Source organism: Mobula birostris, chromosome 22 (assembly GCF_030028105.1).
Source record: "Mobula birostris isolate sMobBir1 chromosome 22, sMobBir1.hap1, whole genome shotgun sequence".
Classification (NCBI taxonomy): Eukaryota; Metazoa; Chordata; class Chondrichthyes; order Myliobatiformes; family Myliobatidae; genus Mobula; species Mobula birostris.
In genome coordinates, this window is record NC_092391.1 from 20377471 (window position 1) to 20392182 (window position 14712).

Sequence of the window (14712 nt, forward strand, 5' to 3'; positions counted from 1 at the left end):
TGGCACTCTGTGTAGTGTAAAAGAAATATAACACCGCTATTAGACTAACCATCTGCAGTGCAGTCAGATGTTTATTAGATAATTAGCTCTGACTTGGGCTCTGCCCATACCTGAGCTGTGCTAGTAGAGGCAGAGTGCTCATCTCCCTGGTTGTGCTCTGCGCTATGTGCCTCTTGAATTTGAAAAGGTGTGCAGAAACCTGGCAGGTTACAGTGACTTCTGTCATACTTTGTAGTTTAGACTATGTGTAGGTTTTGATGCCAATTAAAATCAGCAGAACCTGTAATGGCAAGGGAAACAGCAAGATCTGGTGATTCTAAACTTGCTGTGGATTCACAGGTGAAGTTTTGCTCTAAAGACAATAAGACACAGAAGCAGAATTAGGTTATTTGGCCCATTGAGTCTGCTCCACCATTTGATTATAGCTGATTTATTTTCCCTCTCAACTTCATTCTCCTGCCTTCTCGCTGTAACCTTCTCTAGAAGAGACCCCTTACTAATCAAGGAACTATCAACCTCCAATGACTTCGCCTCTGCAGTCATCTGTGGCAATGAATTCCACTGATTCACCATTTTCTGGCTAAAGAAATTTCTCCTAATCTCTGTTTTAAAGAAACGTGCTTCTATTCTGAGTCTGTGCTCTCTGGTCCTAGACTCTTCCCAGTATTAGAAACATCCTCTCCACATCAACTAGGCCTTTCAATATTCAGTAGGTTTCAATGAGATCCACCCCTACCCTTGTTCTTCTAAATTCCAGTGAGTACTGTTCCAAAGCCATCGAAATTTCCTCATAAATTAACACTTCCTTTCCCGTGATCATTTTCATGAACTTCCTTGGGATTCTCTTTATTGCCAGTACATTGTTTTTTAGGTATAGGAGCCCAAAACTGCTCAAAAGGGCATCAAAGGTTACAGAATAGTGGAGCAAACTTGGTGGGCCAAATAGCCTAATTCTACTCCTAAGTGTTATGGTTGTATTGAGAATCTCAGAACCATCAATCAGAAGCACATGAAGGCCCTGTGAGACCAGCTGATAATACCACCTCAACAATTCACTTCCTGTCCCATTTGAAGAAATATCTACAGCTTTCACATCAGTCACTTTAAGAGCCTTGGAACCAAAAAAATCAGCGTAGATATACACCTTTATCAGGTCACCTCTCATCCTCTGATGCTCCAAGGAGAAAAGGCCAAGTTCACTCAACCTGTTTTCATAAGGCATGCTCCCCAATCCAGGCAACATCCTTGTCAATCTCCTCTGCACCCTTTCTATAGTCTCCACATCCTTCCTGTAGTGAGGTGACCAGAACTGAGCACAATACTCCAAGTGGGGTCTGACCAGGGTCCTATATAGCTGCAACATTACCCCTCAGCTCTTAAACTCAATCCCATGGTTGATGAAGGCCAATGCACCATATGCCTACTTAACCACAGAGTCAACCTGCGCAGCAGCTTTGAGTGTCCTATGGACTCTGACCCCAAGATCCCTTTATACCTCCACACTGCCAAGAATCTTGCCATTAATACTCTATTCTGTCATCATAATTGACTTACCAAGATTAACAGCCTCACATTTATCTGGTATGATTCTATCTGCCACTTCTCATCGATGTCCTGCTGTAACCTCTGACATTCCTCCAGTCTATCCACAACACTCCCAACCTTCGTCATCAATAAATTTACTAACCCATCCCTCCACTTCCTCATCCAGGTCATTTATAAAAATCACAAAGAGAAAAGGTCCAAGAACAGATCCCTGAGGCACACCACTGGTCACTGACCACCATGCAGAATACGACCCATCTACAACCACTCTTTGCCTTCTGTGGGCAAGCCAATTCTGGATCACCAAAGCAATGTCCTCTTTGGATCCCATGCCTCCTTAGTTTCTCAATAAGCCTTGCATGGGGTACCTTATCAAATGCCTTGCTGAAATCCATATACACTATGTCTACTGCTCTACCTTCATCAAGATGTTTAGTCACATCCTCAAAAAATTCAATCAGGCTCGTAAAGCACGACCTGCCTTTGACAAAGCCATGCTGGCTATCCCTAATAATTTTATGCCTCTCCAAATGTTCATAAATCCTGCCCCTCAAGATCTTTTCCATCAACTTACCAACCACTGAAGTAAGACTCACTGGTCTATAATTTTCTGGGCTATCTCTACTCTCTTTCTTGAATAAGGAAACAACATCTGCAACCCTCCAATCCTCCAGAACCTCTTCCGTCCCCACTGATGATGCAAAGATCATTGCCAGAGGCTTAGCAATCTCCTCCCTCGCCTCCCACAGTAGCTTGGGGTACATCTCGTTCTGTCTCGGAGACTTATCCTACTTGACGCTTTCCAAAAGCTCCACCACATCCTCTTTCTTCATGTCTATATGCTCAAGCTTTTCAATCAGCTGTAGGTCATCCCTACAACCGCCAAGATCCCTTTCTGTAGTGAATACTGAAGCAATATAAATTGATATCACCCATTTTGGGAATCACTGCTTTATATAAATGACCTGGATGAAAGGACTGAAGTTATGATTGCCATGTATGCTGATGATGCAAACCTGGGTAGGAAAGTATGTTGTGAAATAGAATTAAGTTGACTACAAAGGAATATGGTGAGTGAACAAAGATCTGGAAAGCAGAGTATAATGTAGGAATTTTGCCATTATAGCAGAAGGAAAATAAGAGAAGCATACTATATAAATGGTGAGAGATAGTAAAGCTGTAGTTGCAAAAGGATGATATAGCTAAAACAAATAGAAAAGATAACAGATTATTGTTTATTTTCAGTGAAATTAGACGTGAGAGTAAATCATGAGGTTATGCTGCAGTTATAAAGGGCATTGTTGAGTCAACATTGGGATTCCTTTGTATTGTATTGTATTGGTTTCAGTACTTAAGAAAGGATGTATATGCATTGAAAGCTGTGAGATTGCCCAACTGATAACCTGGAATGGGTGGATTGTCTCATAAGGAACTGTTGGATCGCCTAGGCTTGTATCTGCTGGATGTGGAAGAGTAAGCGGTACCTTGACTGGACATACAAGATCCTGAGCTGTCGTGCTAGGATGAGTGAGGGGAGGGTCTCTTTTGAGAAAATTTGAACAGAGGATCACTCATTAAAAATCAGGGGTTGCCCATTTAAGACGCGATTGTTTTTTTTTCCCCCATGTCTCGGAGGGTTTTGAGAACTGGAGCTGTGTAGCACAGAAATTAGCCATCCAGCCCTGCACGTTTTTGCCACTGGGATAGAAGGTGAGGGGCCAAGGGAACACTTTATTTGTTCTGCTCAGAAAGAGGCGTTGAGAGTGGAAGTGCAGGAAATCAATGATATGTGCTTAACAGCTTTGTCACCTATGGGAGAGGGGAAATCACTATTCAGGGAAAAAGAAAGCTGCTCAGAGCCACCTGGTCATTGGAACAAGTTCAACAAGAAAAGGTCGGCAAGAATGCAGTGCAGTCTTTGCAGGAAGCAGGGTGGGAGATAAATATTGTCAAAATAACTGGAGTATGTTCAACAGACACAAAATGCTGGAGGAACTCAACGGGCCAGGCAGCATCGATGGAAGAGTACAGTCGACGCTTCGGGCCAAAACCCTTGGAATATGTTGGCTTGCAATGGATGTTTGTGGCTACCATACCCCCTGTAATGGAGACGAGTGATCCAGGGAATGAAAGAGTCAAAAATAGACCATGTGAAGGTGAGAGCAGGGTGGAACATTTTAAAGTTTTGTATGAGTGCAGGAAGTACCACCAATTCAGTTGTCAATATACCGGAAATGTAGTTGAGGGATGGGGCCTGAGTATGACTAAAACCAAGAATCTTCTATGTATCCCACCCTGCCTTCTGTAAGCCTCCTCAAAGTAATTCATAGGAGAGTAACCAAACAAAGATTTAATACCCCCTCACATATAAAGCAGAATTGTCATTATTATGTGCATGTCATATGACATGGGCAATCACAGTCTTTGACCATGATTGTTCTTGGCAAATTTTTCTACTGAAGCAGTTTACCATTGCCATCTTCTGTGCAGTGTCTTTACAAGACGGGTGACCCCCAGCCATTATGAATACACTTCAGAGATTGCTTTGCTTTGGTGGGGTGAATGCATAACCAGTAATTGTGATATGCACCAGCTGCTCATATGACCATCCACCACCTGCTCCCATGGCTTTACGTGACCCTGGTCGGGGGGTTGAGCAGGCGCTACATCTTGCCCAAGGATGACCTGCAGGTTAGCGGAGGGGAGGAGCACCTTACACCTTCTTTGGCAGAGGCCTCTCTCCACCCTGCCACCCAAACAGGATAGGTAATTCAAAATGCTGGTCAAAAAGGCAGGCTTACCTTGAGATGGCAAAGGATGAGTAGATTTAATGAGGACATTCCAGAACTTCCAGCTTTAGCAGCTGACGGCATAGCCACCAACGGTGAGGCAATTTATTTTTGATTGAGCTAAAAAAAAAATGGAGGGAACCAGGTGTCTTGAAGGAGGTTGGAGGTACTGGGGGGTGAGTTCCTTAGAAACAAAGGTGGCAGGTTTGGAAGTTTCAAACTAAGCATTGCTTTCCTTAGAGTTTGTGAAGGTTGACATGATGGTTCATTGGAAACCGGTCCAGGATAGGAGGTGGCCGGCAAAATTGTAAGCTGTTGGAGGGTAAAACAAAGGCTGCCTGTTGCAGATGAGAGTAACACCTACAGAAAACAATCGTGTGCATCAGAGCTTTAGCAAGAAGTGAACCGAGGCAGAGGCGGAAATGGGTACCATGATGCAGTTGAAGTTGGGCAATCATGCTAATGGCTCCATTATGTGGTCTGAGACTATTCTCAGAATTCTTTGTAATGTTGAGGCTGTGAATAGTCTGGTTCATTTTCGTACACTTCTGCAAAAGAGAATGCATTGAACTGGAAATGACTAATTTAGGATATTGATTGCTGCCCTAAGTGTATCTGTGGCCTTTCTTTGCCATTAGATAACAGTCCATTTCCATACTCAGGAATGGAAGAGCTGTATATATTTATCAACTTCATGCTCACACATTTGTCGAGTTTTGGTCACCTACCTGCAGGAAAGATATAAGTAAGGTTGAAAGATTACAGAGAAAATTTACAAGGATGTTGCCGGGTCTGGAGGACCTGAGTTGTAAGGGAGGATTGAATAGGTTAGGACTGTATTCCTTGTAACCTGGAAGACTGAGAGGAGATTTGATAGTGTATATAAAATGGAGGGGTATAGCTAGGGTAACTGTAAGCAGGCTTTTTCCACTGAGGGTAGGTGGGACTACAACCAAAGGTCATGGGTTAAGGGTGAAAAGTGAAATTTTTCAGGGGAATATAAGGAGAAACTTCATTTAGAGGGTCGTGAAAGTTTGAGATGAGTTGCCAGCGCAAGTCGTGCATGCGAGCTTGATTCGATTTTAACGTTTAAGCGAAGTTTGGATAGATGCATGTATGGTAGGGGTATGGTCCCGTTGCAGGTCGATGGGACTAGGCAGTTTACATGGTTCCGGCATGGACTAGATGGAACGAAGGGCCTGTTTCTGTGCTGTAGTTTTCTCTGACTATGACTCTATTTGCGGATGCCTCTGTTTACTTTTGTAGGTGCTCCTTTTATTTATTTACTGGCATTTTGTTTGTCTTTTCTAGCCTTTATTCAGTTCTGTAGCTGACTCTGAGAATGGGACAGATCATAAATGCTCGATGCAGAACTGCTGTGTTGGGAGCAACATCTGAAGGGGTGCTGGGTTCCAGGGAGTAATTTGCAGATTTGTTAATGGGGTAATGTTGCTGTAGTAAAGTCATAGACTGTGAGTGACTCTCTCCACAGGACCTGATACTTTATGCTACATAAATAATTTTGTTATTTTTCCAGGCTCTTCTTTACCTTGGTAGTCTTCATATTTTTAGTCTAGAAATGTTGAAGCCTACTGCATGGGAATTAAATTATATTGTGAGGATTTTTGTTGGAGTGAATAATTGTTGCTAATAATCGGAGATCAGGTTTAAGAGCATTGCTGGAGTGACAATAAAAATTTATTTTGCAGAGCAATTTAGTATGGCCTGGTACACATGGTCTAAAATGGGGGTTCCCAACTTTCTCAAAATGTTGGAAGAACTCTGCGGGTCAGGCAGCATCTGTGGAAAAAAGTAAACTGTCGACCCTTTGTGAGCCCTGATGAAGGGTCTCGACCCGAAGTGTCGACTATTCACCCTTTTGCCACAGATGCTGCCTGACCTGCTGAGTTCCTCCAGCATTTTGTGTGTATTGCTTTGGATCTCCAGCATCTGCAGGCTTTGTTGTGTTCCCAGCTATGCCATGGACCATTAACCGAAGGGTCTTTGGGCCCCAGGCTGGCAGCCACTAGTATAAAAAAGATTGAATAAAAACTTTCAAAAGGAAATTGCAAGGAAGATGGGGGAGGGGTGGAAGTGGGAGTTAAGTACAGGATTGTAAGAGATTGTGGCTCAGATTCTGGTTCAGCCTGCTGTGCGTGTGATTTTGTGACTAGTTTAAAACTTGAAGTAAAGGACGATGCACAGTCTTCAATCCTTATACAGACGATACAGAGGCGCACTTAGCAGATCTGCGGCCTCTCGGTTCCAGTGACCTGGGCTCCATCACGACCACTACCGCCGACTGTGAGTGGAGTTGGTACATTCTGCCATAGCCTCATGGTTTCCCTTGAGGAGCTCCGACATCAAAGAGAACCTATAGATTGACAGGTAAATTGATCACTGTAAATTATTCCTAGTGTACTGTAAATGAGTGGTAGAATCTGGAGGCGGGATTGGGAATATATCACAAAGAGCACGGTGATGGAATAGAATTGCTCTGTGAGCCAACATAGATATTGAGGACAGTGCTATAAAGAAATGGGGCTTTCTCCTGAGCTGTATGGCAGTTTTGTTACTGCATAGTTTGCTGATTTTTTTCTTCTCTCTCTTTTCCGCATTCTTTCAAGCCATGCAGTTGTGCCAGGAAGTGTTGTACCTGGTTGGTTGGTATCCGTCTGTCTCAAAGGACAATGGGTGATGATCATCACAAGCCTGGGCAGAAGGTATGGAGATCCTGAGATGCCCAGTCGTCAAGATCCCCCTCCCAGCCTCATTGGTGTAGTCCAAAGGAAAGCTTGTGAAGCGATACGCTCGGCACCAGCTTGGCTGCAGGAGCTGCCAGGAGGATGTTCAATGACGTCCAGCTGCCTTAGGGGCTCCACTCCGGATTTGCTGTCTGCGTTTACTCCTGTAGCCTTCATCTCTCCCGAGGCTGCCCACAAGGCAGTGGGGCTATTTATCCATAGCTGGGGATGTGGTTCACAAGCACCAGGGTGTGTCCACATGCCGGTGGACCTGTGTGCTACATGTGCAGGGGCCAGACCTCCTCCCCATCCTCTGTAGTTCAGCCTGGGTCCACAAGGGGTTCAGTTTCCGCGTGGTGCCACCAAGGAAGCACTACGTGAGGCTTGCGGTTGGAGAGGCAGGGAGAGACTTACACGTTCAACTCGCCGTTTTACAAGACTGCCAGCCAGTGGTGGAAGCTGAAAATGAGAGCGACAAGCACTGCCCACTACACTACCACACAAAACATATAACGACAACCACTTTGATACAAGATACCAGACAAGGCAGTGTTTTAGCTTGTAGTTGGGTGTACCAACAAACAGAAGCACCACACTAGGGCTATCGGGTGTCACAATTTCTGTTTAAGTTAACTTTTTACATGCAAATAAAATCACTTCTGAACTGTTTTGAAAACTATTTTAAACAATTGTACAGAAAGAACATTAAGATCCCCATCTCTCTCGGTCAGCTCTCAATAGAGAAAACTGGTGCTCAGGAATTGCCCATTTATGGGCAGATCTATTCCAATGGAAGACTTTACTTGACAGAAGTAGTAATTCTGCTCTCCTGACTTTGCAAAGGAGTGGATCACAGCTCCTAAGATCCTACAGCCAGAGCCCAAATGCAGCATGGCCAAATCTGATGACAAAGCAGACTTCAGCTTTTAAAAAAAATCAAATTGTCTTTTTGTATGTCACCAGTTTGTTTTATTCCAAGGTCGTGTAGAGGTGGGATTTAGACAAATGGCACCCATGTCAGTGGCCATTCCAACAGATTGGATTCTTTAAATTGCAAAGGATAAGAACGTCCAGCATGTGGCACTGTTATTTTTGTTGGCAATGTTGCATGCCTGTGACCACATTTCCCTGTGAACAAAATATATTTGCCTCGTCAGAGTTTAGATTATGAGGACACGTAGTCCTCTTTTATTGTCATTTAGTAATGCATGCGTTAAGAAATGATACAAAATTCCTCCGGTGTGATAGCACAAAAACACAGGACAGACCAAGACTGAAAAACTAACAAAACCACATAATTATAACATATAGTTACAACAGTGCAACAATACCATAACTTGATGAAGAACAGTCAATGGCACAGTAAAAAAGTTCAAAGTTTCTCGAAAGTCCCACATCTCACACAGACGGAAGAAAACTCTCCCTGCTATGCCTGACCACAGTCCGACTCTGAGTCGTCCGAAAACTTCGAGCTCTGATCAGCCCTCCGACACCAAGTACCGAGCACCACCTCTATCCGAATGCTTCGACCTCCGCCTCGGTCGCCAGCAGCAGGCAAAGCCAGGGATTTTGGGGCCTACCCTCCAGAGATTCTCGATCACACAGTAAGAACAGCAGTGAACCGGGCATTTCAGAAATTTCTCCAGACGTTCCTCTGCTTCTCACGTCTGTCTTCATCAAATCAGAATTGTCCACAGCCCCTATTTAACAGAAACAATATCATTTCAGTGTAGAGCTGCGCGCGCTGCTTTAGCTTATATTTGTAGGCGAGGACCATGAGACACAGGAGCAGAATTAGGCCATTCGACACTTTGGGTCTGCTCCACCATTCCATCATGGCTGATTTATTAGCCTTCGGAACCCCATTCTCCTGCTTTCTCCCTGTAACCTTTGATGCCCTTCCTGATCAAGAATCTATCAATCTCCATTTTAAATATACCTAATGACTTGGAGGTTGGTAAACTGGGGCAAGGTGGGCATGTGGGTGGGGTAAGGCAGATACAACATTATAAGTAATACTTGTTCAGTGTTGTGCTGAGTATCCCAGTACCCATGGTAACTTTTCATAGTTTTCCACTGTCAACCTTCCCTCGTGACTAGTGGAATTCTATACCTGGATGTGAATTGTTATCCACCTAAGACTGACTCCATGTTGTTGCTGCAGGTTGGATATTGTTTACCAAGAGTGAGTATTCCTATTGGGCGTAGTGGTTAGCACAACGCTTTACTATTCCAGCGAGCCAGGTTCAATTCCTGCAGCTGCCTGGAAGAGTTTGTAAATTCGCCTTGTGAACCCCTAGTTTCCTCCCACAGTCCAAAGATGTACCGGTTGGAAGGTTAATTGAACATCGTAAATTGTCCCGTGACTAGGCTAGGGTTAAATTGGGGGTTACTTGGTGGTGTGGCTCACAGGGACAGAAGGGCTTAATCCGTGCTGTATGTCAATTAATTAATTAATCAGATTGAACTTTAATAGTTATTCAGAAACATCTGCTTGTCATTGGTCACTGTGAATGTGAAGGTGTATTAATCACAGCTTTGCAAAAGTGAAAGTGTATTTGAACAATTGAGAATGTTTGTGGTCTCAGAAGTGAATTTATTATCAAAATACATATATGTCACCGTATACCACCCTGAGATTCATACCCTTGCAGGTATTCACAGAACAGCGAAATACAATCAAAACCTAAACACACTGACAACCAATGTGCAAAAGAAGACAAACATTAAAAAAGTAATATTAATAAATAAAATAAGTAAATCAAAATGAGAACAGGAGTTGTAGAGTTATTAAAAGTGAGTCCCAAGATTGCATTCAGTGATCAGTGCAGTGTTGTGAGTGAAGTTTCCACACTGGTTTATGAACCTGATGGTTGAAGGGTCATAACTGTTCTTGAACCTGGTGTTGTAGGACTGAGGGATTCTGTACCTCCTTCCCAATGGCAGCAGTGAGAAGAGGGCATGGCCTGGATGGCGGGGGTTCTTGATAAAGGATGTATGCTTTCAGTACATGCATGCAAGGACAGCATGTCTCTGCATGGGTCCAGAAGTGTCACTGGGGCTTTTGCAACAATGCTTGGGCAGCAGGTATGTGATTTTTCACTTGGTTGTTTATTTTGATACCATCCCCGTGAGCTTCTCGCTGTAGCTGTTTGTTTAAGGCTGGTGAAATGCAACTTCCACCATGTACCTGTAGTTCATGTTAAGCATGAACATTCTTTTCTCCTCTGTATATGTGGGTTCATATTCTTACCCTGATTGGACAGGCTTTATTCGGTATCTTCCGTACGTGATAAAGTGGCTATTGAGTGTACGTCTGTGGTCTTCTGCTTTTGTAGCACATCCACTTAAAGGTTCATCGTACTATATATTCAGAGATGCTCTTTTGTTTGCACCACTGTTGTAGTGGGTGGTTATTTCAGTTACTGTTCACTTCCTGTCAGCTTGAGCCAGTCTGGCCATTCTCCTCTGACCTCTCTCATTAACAAGGCGTTTTCACCTTCAGAACTGCCGCTCACTGGCCTTTTTTTTGTTTACTTGACCAACTATTTGTATTTCTAAATAACATCACATAACTCCAGAGAGCACATGTCCGCAGAACTCATAATGAAGACTGAAAAGACTCAAGCATGTTGTCAACAAAGTTTGGCATAATCATAGAACTAGGTCAAAATGTCACTCTTAACACCAGAGAAGGAACAAGTTTTCAAACAAAATGAGTAATATCATGTTCTTAGCTAACTTTGCAAAGTGATCTCATTCTGAGAGTTTGGAAACCAAGATAGAAGTTTGCATAACAAGAGACAGTTGCTTGAATTTAACTGATCAGATCCAAGATAATCATGTAAATTAACCTACTGGCGATGCTGAACTACTGGTCAGGACAGTTGTGCCTTAGTTGGATTCAGTACAGGTTTCAGAGTGTGTGATAAAACATTCGGGTAGTCTGACAAAGAAACGGAACCTACTTTGAGCTGGCTAAGAAGCTGGATTTTTAGTTTTTGTACATTAGAGATGTATACTGGTGTGCTGCTGTTGGTTTTGTTGTACTTGTGTTAAAGGAATGGTGTGCATGCACTTGTGTGTGAGCATGCTTGTTGTTACGATCAGTCTGCCCCAACAGTTTAAAGCATGAACTTGAGCAGGCTATCCTGGAAAATAAATCTGCACACAGTATAGTACAACACAGTGAAATAAAATAATACAGAAACATAGAAAACAGGCCCTTTGGCCCACAAAGTTGTGCCGAACATGTCCTTACCTTGGAAATTACTAGGCTTACCCATAGCCCTCTATATTTCTAATCTCCATGTACCTATCCAAAAGTCTCTTAAAAGACCCTATCGTATCCGCCTCCACCACCGTTGCTGGCAGCCAATTCCACGCACTCACCACTCTTTGCGTAAAAAAAAAACTTACCCCTGACATCTCCTCTGTACCTACTCCCCAGCACCTTAAAACCTGTGTCCTCTTGTGGCAACCATTTCATCCCCGGGGAAAAAGCCTCTGACTATCCACATGATCAATGCCTCTCATCATCTTATACATCTCTATCAAGTCACCTCTCATCCTCCGTCGCTCCAAAGAGAAAAGGCCGAGTTCACTCAACCTATTCTCATAAGGCATGCTCCCCAATCCAGGCAACATCCTTGTAAATCTCCTTTGCACCCTTTCTATGGTTTCCACATCCTTCCTGTAGTGGGGCGACGGGAACTGAGCACAGTACTTCAAGTGGGGTCTGACCAGGGTCCTATATAGCTGCAACATTACCTCTCAGCTCTTAAACTCAATCCCACAATTGATGAAGGCAATACACTGTATGCTTTCTTAACCACAGAGCCAACCTGCGCAGCAGCTTTGAGCGTCCTATGGACTCGGACCCCAAGATCCCTCTGATCCTCCACACTGTCAAGAGTCTGACCATTAATACTATATTCTGCCATCATATTTGACCTACCAAAATGAACCGCTTCACACTTGTCTGGGTTGAACTCCATCTGCCACTTCTCAGCCCAGTTTTGCATCCTATCAGTGTCCCGCTGTAACCTCTGACAGCCCTCCACACTATCCACAACACCTCCAACCTTTGTGTCATCAGCAAACTTACTAACCCATCCCTCCACTTCCTCATCTAGGTCATTTATAAAAATTACGAAGAGTAAGGGTCCCAGAACAGATCCCTGAGCACACCACTGGTCACCGACCTCCATGCAGAATATGACCCGTCTACAACCATTCTTTGCCTTCTGTGGGCAAGCCAGTTCTGGATCCACAAAGCAATGTCCCCTTGGATCCCATGCCTCCTTACTTTCTCAATAAGTCTTGCATGGAGTACCTTATCAAATGCTTTGCTGAAATCCATATACACTACATCTACTACTCTTCCTTCATCAATGTGTTTAGTCACATCCTCAAAAGATTTAATCAGGCTCATAAGGCACGAACTGCCCTTGACAAAGCCATGTTGACTGTTCCTAATCATACCTCTCCAAATGTTCATAAATCCTGCCTCTCAGGATCTTCTCCATCAACTTACCAACCACTAAAGTAAGACTCACAGGTCTATAATTTTCTGGGCTATCTCTACTCACTTTCTTGAATAAAGGAACAACATCCACAACCTCCAATCCTCCGGAACCTCTCCCGTCCCCATTGATGATGCAAAGATTATCGCCAGAGGCTCAGCAATCTCCTCCCTCGCTTCCCACAGTAGCCTGGGGTACATCTCATCTGGTCCCAGTGACTTATCCAAATTGATGCTTTCCGAAAGCTCCAACACATTCTCTTTCTTAATATCTACATGCTCAAGCTTTTCAGTCCAGTGCAAGTCATCACTACAATCACCAAGATCCTTTTCCATAGTGAATACTGAAGTAAAGTATTCATTAAGTACCTCTGCTATTTCCTCCGGTTCCATACACACTTTCCCACTGTCACACTTGATAGGTCCTATTCTTTCACTTGCTCTTCACATACTGTAGAATGCCTTGGGATTTTCCTTAATCCTGCTCACCAAGGCCTTCTCATGGCCCCTTCTGGCTCTCCTAATTTCCTTCTTAAACTCCTTCCTGTTAGCATTATAATCTTCTAAACCTCTAACACTACCTAGCTCTCTGAACCTTTTGTAAGCTTTTCTTTTCTTCTTGACTAGGTAAGCTTTCTTTTCTTCTTGACTAAAGGTAGGCCAGGACACTACCAAGAATAATGGGTCACTAAGGAGAAAGGCTGTGGCTGGATACTGTCATACTTGAAGTCGAACAATGGCCTTCTGGACATCCTTAAGATTTTCACAGGTTAAGGTTAGCATGATGGTGAAATAATAAAGAATTTGAGAGCTTGGAAAATAGCTTAACTGTGTCGCTTGATAGAACTAAATGATTATAAAATCTTCCCTCTTTTAAGGCTTGAAAGTATTTTGCAGAATATAAAATTTTGCATCACAAACGGTAAATGAATAATATCATTTGTAAGCAGTTTTAGAAGGAAAAGATATTTTACAGCAAGGTGAGTGCCATTTGTGAACTTAGGCCTGTCTTAAAAATATTTCAATTCGGACTAGATATTTTTCCCATCTCCATTCAGTTTCTCCTTTTTCAAGAAGTCCATTCTTCTTTGGTTTGTTTTGTTGTTCAGTCTTTTTTTTAAACCAGAAACCAGGTATTTGTCTTTTGGCCACCAAATGCATGGTTTACTTCAGGATTGTCTTAAGACAAATGGTCATTGTCTTGAATACTGGTTGGGTAGCTTTCTCCATAAAAGCTGCCTGACATGCTAAGTATTTCCGGCACTCCCTGTATTCCTTTGTTTAAGATTAGCCTAGATGGGTTTAGGGAAGATCTCACTCTTGCTCAGTATCTTAATTGAATAACACAGCAAGTTAGCCTCAGTGTAACTTGGGCATTAGTGCTTTATAGTTTGGTACTAATCTTTAATGAGTACATTTTAAAATATATTCACACAGGATTTTCTGAAAAATTCTAGTAACTGAAGAGTTGCATGGAGAAAAGGTTTAGGATTTCCTTGTAAGCATGGTTTGGCGGCTGTGCCTGGATGTCGGAATTCTAACAGAGTCCAGTGTCAGTGCCAGCTTCCTATAGATTCCAAGCAGTTACTCTGGGGAAGTCTGCTCCAGGTTCACGCTGTGGCAAGGTTCATGTAACTCCATTCACTTCAACAGAACGGAGTGGCTGTAAGCAGAATGCAATTTTAAAAGTAAAGACATGAATTTAAATGTTTAGATTTTAAATGGTATGGTTAGCTCTTAATTCTTCAAGAGGACCACAACCTTGTCGTGGTTTGGAGGCTTGCGAGCCTCAATGACCCGGAGAGCTACGTTACGTTGGCTGGATTCAGGGCCTTGTGCTTTGGCTTTTGGTAAGGTCACCTATGCCAAACAGATGAAAAGGTAGAAGACAAACTAACCCGGGTCCTCCAGGTTCGGGGGTTCAGCTCAGAGCTAACAACCCTGACTGGTCAAACAAAATTGTGCAGAAACAGCAATGAGAAGAACCCTTTTACATCTGAGTGTGATGGTATTCCTGAGTCTCCAGCTGGGGCTTGCATGACTGACAGTAGTGAAAACTGAGGGGAAGCTACTGACATCATGAAGGAGGTCCTGAGCATCGCCAGAGATG

General features: G+C 43.3%; 1 protein-coding gene across 3 annotated transcripts in view; it reads left to right on the forward strand.

The window, feature by feature from the left end:
• The window catches only part of st6galnac6 (ST6 (alpha-N-acetyl-neuraminyl-2,3-beta-galactosyl-1,3)-N-acetylgalactosaminide alpha-2,6-sialyltransferase 6), a 44011-nt gene that overhangs the window by 12673 nt on the left and 16626 nt on the right, over positions 1 to 14712 (forward strand). The window contains exon 1 of one of the 3 annotated variants that reach the window (XM_072240269.1): positions 3658 to 3701. The exons of the other annotated variants lie outside the window; for them this stretch is intronic. The gene's annotated coding sequence lies outside the window, so the exon portion shown is untranslated. Of the gene's footprint in view, positions 1 to 3657; positions 3702 to 14712 lie in introns of those variants that run through there. 3 annotated transcript variants of the gene reach the window in all.